General features: G+C 34.3%; 1 pseudogene; it reads right to left on the bottom strand.

Annotated features, from left to right (window-relative positions):
* Window positions 1-275: 275 nt before the first annotated feature.
* Window positions 276-8788, bottom strand: LOC106760124 (annotated as a pseudogene).
* Between the last annotated feature and the right edge of the window lie 1979 nt (window positions 8789-10767).

Below are 10767 nucleotides of genomic sequence, written 5' to 3'. Positions count from 1 at the left end.
AAGCTTACCAATGCCCTAAGAAGAAAAAAAATGAAGAAATACAAAAGTAGGTAATGCATGCAAATCATACAAAACATGTTACGAAGTGCAACATTTGATCGACAAATGTCTTAAAGCTTTTTAAATTAATAACAAGCCTAAATTTTCCATCTTTCCCTTGTAAACCTCACTATACCAAAAATGCATTCCACACATTATCTTTTAAAGTTTACGGACCAAGCCATATTTCTCCGCACTTTCATGTCTCGCGATATTTATAATTGCATCCGGATGGGTGGAAAGAAAGAAATATTTAAACGCATTAATTTTGAATCTGCATATCAAATTCTATTTTATTTTCACTTTGCCCTCAAACTAAAAATTTAGGGGCAGATAACCTTTTTGCAGACAACCTACATAGATTACACCAAATTTGCAAAGGCATGAAGTGGCCCAAAAGTCACACGACTCACACAAGGGCATATACATGTAAGTAAACTCAATTAGAACATATTCACCAAAAGATTTTTGCTTATATCAAACAAAACCTTTCAACTATTTTGCTAACAAGCACGAGAATGCAGATGAGGTTGAACAAGAGAAAGCGAGGAAGTCTCTTACTGACGCGGTACTCTTTTTCTACTTAGAATCTCCTGCTCTTTTAGTCGATGTTGGAATCTTGCAAGACGAGCTTGAAGACCCACCAGACCCGCTGCTTTGCGAGAAAGCACAAAACTCAATTGGGTTACATAGTTGTCAATAAGGCTTCCCGGTTGGTCCACTTCTGCCAGGAGTTTCATTTCCTAGAAACCAAAACATGAGCACAAAATGATAAATTGTCATCAAGTCGCCTGAAATTTAACATTTTTATCAATTTTCACTTTTACTATTTTATAAATTTTACAAGTAAAAAAAGGAAAAAAAAAAAACATGTAATAACTCACTTCACGAACAATCTCCATTGTATCCTCAATTTCCTTTCTATGAGCAGCAATGAGAGCTTCTTCCTCCTGCACAAATACAATAAAGAATTAAACAGATACCATAAACAAGTTTATATAACAATAGAAGCTTTATCGCACAAGTTCAGTTATATGGGTTGAACAAAACCAGCACAAACAAGTTTATTATTCAAGTAAAATTTGGTAAAGAATAAGTAATTCCATATATTTGACAAACCTCAAGTACTGCATTGATATTCCCGTTAGGAGAGGATTCTCCTTCATAAGGCCTGGATCCAGTCGTAATATTGTTACAGTTCCCTGTGCTCAATTGCTTGGAGCTTATAGAGAACATACCGGAGTTGCTGGCATCCCTTTTCATCCAGTTTGTTGGCCTTTCAGATTTTTCATCCTTAGATACATTATTCCCTGTGCTCTGCTGCTTGGAGCTTGTAGTGAAAAGATCAGTACTGCTGGAATCCCTTTTCATCCAGTTTGAAGGCCTATCAGACTTTTCATCCTTAGACACAGTGTTAGAGTTCCCTGTGCTCTGCTGCTTGGAGCTTGTAGTGAAGGGATCAGAACCATTGGCATCCCTTTTCATCCAATTTGCAGGTCTTTCAGATTTTTCATCCTTAGACCCTTTTCTGCGTGGCGGAGACACCTTTTGCAATTTCTCACCTGTATCAATTTGTGAGTAAGAGTTCATCTTTTGACTGGTGGAGTCACCATACGAGTTCTTCAGTTCAAACCTCTCCCGGTCCAATGAAGCAGAAGGCAAGCCTTTCTCCTCTCGCCCATTTGATAGATAACTTGAAGAAAAACTTAATGGCTGTTTGTCAACAGCAGTAGCAGCAGAACTGTACGAAGAATTTTCCCTTTCAACAAATTTCCTGCCTATGTCCATTGTTTTCTCTTGACGTTGATGGTTAAAATCCTCAGCACCAGCACTAGCTGGAATAGATGATGTGGATGAAATCTCCTTATTGGTTTGTGGAGCAGGATTTAGGACCTGGTCTTTTCTAGGATTCCCACTTTTGGACAGACTTTTAACTCTGTTCATATTATGATAGAACAGTTAGTATAATAAAAAATGAATGTGCACAAGAAAAAAGGAGGGACCATGCTATGAAACAATATGTTAAAGCCCATAATAAATGCATACCGATCTGCGTATCTCAAGGTATTAAGCGTGTGTTCACAAGATCCAGCACCTGGAGATATACAAGAGATCATTACAGTCTTTGAGTTACCGACAAAGGAGTCCCGAAGCACTTCTGTGAGTTTACTTCCCCGAAATGGAATATGAATTTGATCATTGTCTAAAGCACGGATGCACTCCTTCAAAGCCAAAAGGCTCTTGTTGATTTCCGCTCCTTCAATCCTATAGCAGTGATAGATGAAAAATTGCAGAGTAAATTGATAGTTAATATAATAAAACGTTCTTGAACAGAAAGAGTGGAAGGAAGCTGTGAAATATTGTTTTCAGTAGTTACATCATGACAACATGATAGAAATACATTAATAGCAGCCAAGATGTTTGTACATTTGGTTTATATTAGTAAAGTAATTCTGAATTATCTAAAATTTTACAAATCTATCCTGGAAGGAGGCCACCTGTAGATTCCTAGCATCAGTGTTTTAAAATTGAAGCATTTGGGCCTCAACTGTCATCTAGATATAGTGATTTGTGCAACATGACAAAATGTATTAAATCCAGTTTGAAGTATGAAACACAAGAAAACAATGACTCAAAATTCTAAACAGAATACATGCGTAATTTTCTTACAGTTCTCACATTTAAGTAGGGAGCTTTATGTGGCACTTATATAATGGAGACCCTCCCACTTGAGGACCTGTCCTTTGGATTGATTTTCCTCACGTGTTAAGTGGATATAAATGGTGTTCTTGTGAGTCTCACATCTTGTTAAGTGGATTGGCCTCCATCTTGTGCTAGGCTCCCCCTAAGTGAAATTGAACCTCTAGAAGGGCTATACATATAGGCAGTTTAAGGTGCAAAACACCCCATAGTAATAGGTGAGTGATGTAGCAGGAGATGTTGAGTCAGTGTCCATAAAGTAAAGTTGCCCTGGACATAGACCCTTCAAAGGGATGGAGGAGTGGAGCCCCAAAGAATGTGTTAATTAAGTCATGAGGCACTTCTGCCTAAGCCATTAACTTAAGCACGTGATGAAAACCCAACTTAAAAGACTAATCCCCTTAGTGGAATATTTCATTGACTTACATTCGATATTGATCCATTTTAATACCACACCCAAAAATTCAGAAAATGCAGCAAATTATCAATATGTAGTGAATGAGTTCTGAAAAATTCAAGGAAAGACTATTGTAGAAAGTTGTTGGCCTACACCTTCATCGTGTTCAACCCTAGCTTGCATTAATTGCATTGTATTTAGAGACATGACCTGAGCAATTAGTTGGGTAATTGGCATTTGCCAAACACCAGGCTGGTATGAGGGTAGTGTTGAAAAAATGTCAACCTCTTTGAAGATTGCCTTAGTTGCATTAAGGATGGTGTTTAATTCAACATCAATTAGATATATGACTTAATAAGAGCTTACAAGATTGACAGACCTCACCAGTTAGTGTTAGTTTTGTGAAGCTGAGTTAAGTTATAAATCCAAATTCTAAGAGTAGTCTTATCAAGCAATTGATTTTTTTTTTCAAGAGTTTAAAAATTAAGCAATTAATTTAAATGCAGAAGTACCGTGTCTGACGATCATTATCAGTAGTGTCAGCACCTCGTTCACTTCCAGCAAGATCAATAAAAGAAATTTTCCCCACAACCTTCCCACTTCTTGCCTCATTCCCATCATTGTTTCGCTTACTCTCTTTCACTTCATTGTGTTTCTTTACAACCAGTTGTAAGATGGCATGTGACCTGGAGGACTCCTCATTGGCACCAGTGGATCCTGTACTTCTTGCAGCATTTCCCCTTTCAATGAATTCTTTGACAATTTGGACATCAGAAACTTCAAATTCTTGCAGTCCTACAATGCAAACCTGCTGTCGTCCATCTTCCCTCATACAAAGTTTCCTATTCATATATAGTAATAAAATAAATACAGCCATTCAATAATACATTAAAACTGTAAACCAAAGAGCAAGTAAAACATGCAGGTAGAAGTACTAAGCAAGATACATAGATAAGTATACATGCAACTGAAACAGAAAGATAATACATCCACATATGGGGGCCAGTAACATAGAAAAACGAATACAGGATATAGGATAAAGTTAGATTCATACTTGATATTAGAACAGTTCTTTAGTAAAGCAACTGAACCCTCAACACAAACGTTAAAAATGTTGTCTCCTAATTAAGCCCCAGATCGATATATAAAGAACCTATACAAAAGGCATACCCAGCGTATTTGTATAAAAGATTGAATACCTACTTTCTGTCACTAAGAAGATCATAAAGTTTTCCTCCGTATATCTCAAAATAGCTGAGCCACAATTTAAATCTCTGATTCCGGTAAACTGGCTGATGCAATTGTCGAACAAGGTCTTCGGCAGCTCTGAGTGGTAAGGGTTGCATTGTGTATGTTTTGCCACTTCCTGAAAGCAAAGCATTATGAGCATCACAATAAAGGTGTGGTAGCTGCTTGAGGATCAAACACATCAATGGAACATGAAACGAACATTCTTATATGCTGAAGACAAATACAAATACAGCTTTATTTAAAAATTATTTTCAGGATAAATTTCAAAAAATCAATTTAAAGCACAATCTCATCTATCATTGGATGCAAAATATCAACTGTATCTACAGCAGGGCCATTAATATCTTCCAACCCTCTGAACTGTTACAATAAATGAAAACGTTGACTATATTTTGGGAGTGTCTTATATTATCCCTTAGGAATAGTTTCCGTATTTCCTTAACATCTATTAGGCTTAGTTTCCTTATGCCCTTGGTTTCCTTATTTCCATGTATTTCATGATTTTTTTTCTTATTTAGTTATGATGATTAGTATAAAATAGGTTAGTGCCTTAGACTTTATCACCACAATGTAACAATTCACAATACAGAAGATTTCCTCTATAACTGAAACTCCATGATTTCCCCATTAACAAATGAGCATTTTACATATTGGAATTCTCAGAATTTGGCCTTACTACTTACTCAACCCCACAAAACAATTTGTAAGAACTATCCAAGTCTTAAAAGGGCTACACTGATCATATCTCTAACTGATGTGGACCAAATTACCAAGTCTTTAGCCTACAATAATGGTAGATCAGATAGGCCTCAATTAAGGCAGGTCGGAGGTGATTGTAACTAAAACAATTTATAACACTACATCCCTTCATACTATTTAGGATACACTTCGATACCATTTTTTAGATTTTTCACCTGTTTTAATTTAAGCAAACAAAATCAGATTCACAAGATGGAAACTTTCTAAACTTTAGAAGGACTACATTGGTCATAACTTTTGTCATCAAGTATTAACTAATAGTTTGGTACTAGTATAACATCAATAGCATACAAATTCTTTTTACCTGTCTGACCATAAGCAAAACAGGTAGCTTTAGTTCGCTCGAAAATTGTAGGAATAATTGGTTCAACAGTAGTTCTGTATACCTGTCATTATAAACCAATCAAGTCATAAATGAAGCAAATAAAGACCAAGACAAAGACAATCATTTACTTTCACAAAACCTCAAATTCCACCAAAAACAAAGAAATCAACAGACGGTATCAAAACACCTATATATGTTATCAAATAACAATTTAGTCTAGGACAAGATTAAATCTTACTTCATCATTGGTAACATGCTCATCAAGCACAGCATCAAAACAAAACTCATGCTTCTCCACATAAGCTGTCAAATCAACCTTTTCATCATGATAGAACAATCAGATCTCGTAGCAGTAAATAAAATGAGAATATAAATATAAAGATAAAATTCAACCTTTATTTCAATGGAATATAAGGCTTAAATCCAATATCTAAACAAACCTTTAGTTTGGGTTCATGGACTGTCAAATATGCATTGTCAGATACAGTTACAATATCATCCTCCTTCTTAGCTAGCTCCTTCTTGTTTAATGGTCTTTTGCGTACCTAAAAACATGCATCAAAAAACAATAAAAAATTATTCAATTCGAATCTTAAAGAATCAAGTTGAAATTCTTATCTATCAAGTATCTAATGTTAGCTCGAATATTTTTAAATCAAGTAAACTTAAATTACAAAATGAAAGAAAGTTATTTAAGGGAGAACTGTTTAAAATTATAGACAATGTATGGATAATATTTAAGAGAAATTGACATTATACGTAAGATATGTCCAATTAAGTCAAAGGAATTGAAATTAAAAGAGAAAAAAAATGACATTTGCCTTACGAAGTTACGACAGTGTACAACACGAGCGCATTCTAATTTAATATATACAGGTGTCCAATTAATTAATTTGATAGAATCAGTAGAGAAAATGGTAAGGGAATGGAGGACAGAAATCAAACTTCAAAAATGTACTCTGTGCATTTTAAGTCCCCAAGGCAGCACATGAAAAATAAGAAATTCATGCATAAAAGATGAAGTTATGCATTTGTCTATGAAATTTTAACATACCACAACTCTAATTTTAGCAACACTGTTTTCCCTTGTGCTATACTCTTTTTCATTAATTGGTACGGAAATTGATGTGTCAGCATCTGCTTCCCCACTTTCCAGCTTGTTGTTAATTGGATAAAAATCGTCTTCGAATACTCTAGCATCTCCAGGCATGAAGGGCGATGGCTCAAAAGGTTCTGAAACTACATGCTGAAAACAAGGAAAAGAATTAGGAGAACAAATACATCCAAAAAAAGTGCTTAGGTAGTGTCCGGCATGACTTTTATAGCAGGTGAAAGCTATTTTAAAGCTGAAGTTAAAATTAAGAGGTTTAAAAAGTGAAAGCCTTTTGGTAATTCTAAAATTTTTTTCAAGCTCAAAAATTAGTTACTGAATTCATTTTTTTGAGTAATGTATTCTTAGATTTTGGGATTTGGAATAAAGAAAGAGACAAAATTTAGAAGCTAAAAGCTCCTAAAACAGAGAGTTCATTTAGTTTGAAAAAATAATTTTTATGTTTGTTACTCCTATATAAACAAAATTTTGATGTTACGTTCTTGTAATTAAAGGTGTAAACAAAAAGAATATTGTTAACCAAAATGCCAACCTAACAGAAAATAGAAGCCCAGTGGCCAGACACTACCATGCATTACTACTCAAAGAAAGTTAAGATAAATGCAGGAATACAAGGTAAAGGGATCCCGAAAATAAACATGCACAAACTAAAACAAATAACTGAAACAAAAGTTCTAAATTTGTTCAGACATTCAGATTCATCATTACTGTCTGAATTACTGGTTCTATTACCTAGGATTTTACCCATCAAAAAACCCTAGAGTTTTCATAACGAACTGGAAAGTAGCATGATCTATTTTATCCAATACATAGATAAGACAACGTGTCAAAATCACATGTTGAAGATATTTTCCCAAAAAACTGTGGTAATAGTACTTGAACCAAACAAAGTCAATTGGCTTACATGAATGAACAGACAATTATGATATGATACACCAAATCATATCCATACCTCAGACAAAAGCTCCGTATCATCCATAGCATGAAGATCCAAAAGCCCGGATCCAAAATCGCCCCTGAACAAGGAGAATAAAACCCATCCGACCCAGTCACTCCACCTAAAGATTGGGCGGTGGGCGTATATGGCTCTGAACCAGACTCCCCATTAAAATTGAGGTTTCTCATCAACTTCAAAAGCCTCTGCTTCTCCTCAGCAGACTGTGCTCCATAACCCTACAACCACATCACAATCATCTTTGTCACCTCGTGAACAACCATCATAAATAAGAGCAAACAACATTTAGCAAATTCAACCCATACTGCGCACTCAATGCATGCTTCTAACTAAAATAAGACTGTACCATAATCACCCCTCAAAATGCAGGACAGATGAAGAATCATACAGAGTAATATAACCTACAAGAAAGTATTACAAAATTTCAACTTACTCAAACTCATCCAAAACAGGAAAAAACCTTACGACACGCATAGTCAACCAAACTCCCTTTTATCAAGCAAAACCAAACAAAAAAATAACAAAATAAAAATAATAACAAAAAAATTATTCAAAAATAAACAAATAAATCAAGCAGCAATAGCATGATACGCTAGTTAACACCTTCTAAACAAAAGAAGAAAACAAAACGCTGAGTATTATACACGGAATCATCTCAACCAACAGTTTAAATGAAATATCGAGAAATGGCAAAATAAAAGAAGCTGACGATGCGGTTAATTAAGCGACACCTGCATGAGAAGGTTGGGGAGGAGGCGATGATCGATGGCGGTAGAAGCTAGGGGAGAGGCGAGATGCTGCAAGCCGGCGGACTGGAGCCACCGCGCCATGACGGCGTCTCCAGCATCGCCGCCGTGGTCTAACAGAGCGGCGGCGGCGGCATTGCCCTGCGGCATCTGGCCACTCGCGTGGCGCTGCGAACGTCGTTGAGGCGCCAATTTTCAAGATCTGTGCGCACGAGCTGCACACCGAACGAATCGTCGAAATCAGGACCACGATAGCGACAAAAAAAATCAAAACAAAAACGAAAAGAGATAAAACGACGAGGCTCACGGGAGGAGCATGAAAGGTGCGTGAATTGAACGGAGAATGCCGGCACTGTGGATCTCCGAAACGGCGGCGATTCAGATCTGAAGCGGCGTCGTTGGAAGGAGTGAGCGCGACGAATTATGGCGGAAGAAGGAGAATGCCGAGAGAAGAAGAGAGAGAAACCCTCTGGATGGAAATTTTGAAGATTAATAAAACGTTAAATATCATAATTTAATAATCATAATCATCTAATTTTCAAATCTACAAAACGGCTACGTTGAACTAACTGGCTCGTGCTGCTTTTACCGAATGGTTTGGAAATGTCTTATATGCCCTCCCACTCTCCCACCCTTTTATTTCACCACCTACATGCATAATTGGAAATAATTAATCAAACAAACGCACCTCAACTATCTTATACTTTACAACCTTTTTTTCATTCTCTTTTTGGCTGCTGCCTACTTTCCTTCATGCTTATTATCATTATTCTTCACTTTCCTTCTTTTAAAGATTATTTCATCTCATTTCTTCATAATATATTTCAAGAAATGGATCAAAAGTGTCAAAGTAGGTGAGTACAAAAATTAGGTTATACGTTTTGCCGTCTCGTATAAATACATTAATTTTGTCCATTATATTAAGAATTGGTCGCATGATTTTTTCAACACAATCCAAAAATAATATGCCAAAGAGTGAAAATGTCATCATACACATAAACCTTGTAACATCTTAGAGAAAAATTTCTCCTTATAAACAAACAAAGGTTCATCTAGAATTGAAAAAAATATGTATATTTGATTGCATAAGAGTGTTATTTATTTACCCAAGACGAATAAACGTATATATTTTTATAGTATAGTATATTTGTTTGATTGTTTAAATATATCACATATGGCTTTTTGTAAAAGATGATATAATAATTATAGCATTCGTATTTTTGTTCATAGATTTGCACATTGATTTTAGGGTTGTAATAAATGTGGGTACGCCAAAAGGTGAAGGCTACGAAATCTGAGGACCAACATTTTTACATGAAGATTACGTACAACCATTTATTATGTGCTAGAAGTAGGTGTTTCAACTTGTTTTTCAATAGGATACACTATTTCAATTTTATGAAAATTAAATTATCAATTGCCATAAGCATTGTATCCTTTAAAAATTAAAGTTTTGTCATAGTTTAATTGTTAAAAAAAGTTTAAAAAATTAAAAAATATATATTTAAATTATTTTAAGTTTCAATTTTAAATAATATATAATTATAAAATATTCGGGTTAACTTGATTCGACTTATTATAAGTTAACCACTTATTAAGTCAATTTAAATAAATCAATCTAATTCAATCTAAATAAGTCATATTTTTTACATCAAACCTAAAATTAAATTTTATTAAAATTTCAATTTTTAAAATCCAAATTCTAAACAACTAAATAGATTTACATATTTTATATTTTAAATTTTAAATCTTAAATCTTAAATTCTAAAATATAGGATCAATAATTATCAAAGAATTTATTCATAGGGTACCGCAAATGATGATGAGAACAGTACATTCGCAATAAATATAGTTAATGTTATACTTTGTTTTGGTGGGTGGATAATTATTATCGATTTAATTTCTCATGAGACGTTACATGTTCAATAAATTCTCATTGTTTTGCATTATGTTTTATAGTTTTTATAGTTTTAAATTTGTCCTCCATCTTTACTCTATAATGGTGCGATAGAAAATACTTTCAATTTTTAATTGAATTTATATATTATTTTAATCAAAACAAGTAAATAATGTTATTTTCTTAGTTAAAAAAACAGGTGAATTTTAATTACGTTAATTTTTAAATGAATAGTGTTGCAATTAATAATGCATAATCAATTTTGAAATTATGCCTAATTTGTTGTCACATATGATTGCAATTAACTTATTAGCAAAAAAGTGTTTGCTTTTGCTTAAAGCATGAGAGGAAAAGTTAAAGTTGTGTGTGTAAGGATTAAGAAGGAACACAAATTTAAACTAAAGATGGATCCATTGACCAAATTAGTTGTCCTATCATTTCTAAATGTACATCCAACAACAACATACCATTTTCTCATATCATTAATATATCAAAAGCCTACTTAACAAATGATTCAACTACAGTTCTACCAGACCCTTATAAAATATCTCTTATTCTTTAATTGGGGTTGGAAGTTACCAAAGATC

Source organism: Vigna radiata, chromosome 5 (genome assembly GCF_000741045.1).
Source record: "Vigna radiata var. radiata cultivar VC1973A chromosome 5, Vradiata_ver6, whole genome shotgun sequence".
NCBI classification, from domain to species: Eukaryota; Viridiplantae; Streptophyta; class Magnoliopsida; order Fabales; family Fabaceae; genus Vigna; species Vigna radiata.
The sequence above is the reverse complement of the archived record's forward strand: the minus strand, read 5'-3'. Positions and strand labels throughout refer to the sequence as shown.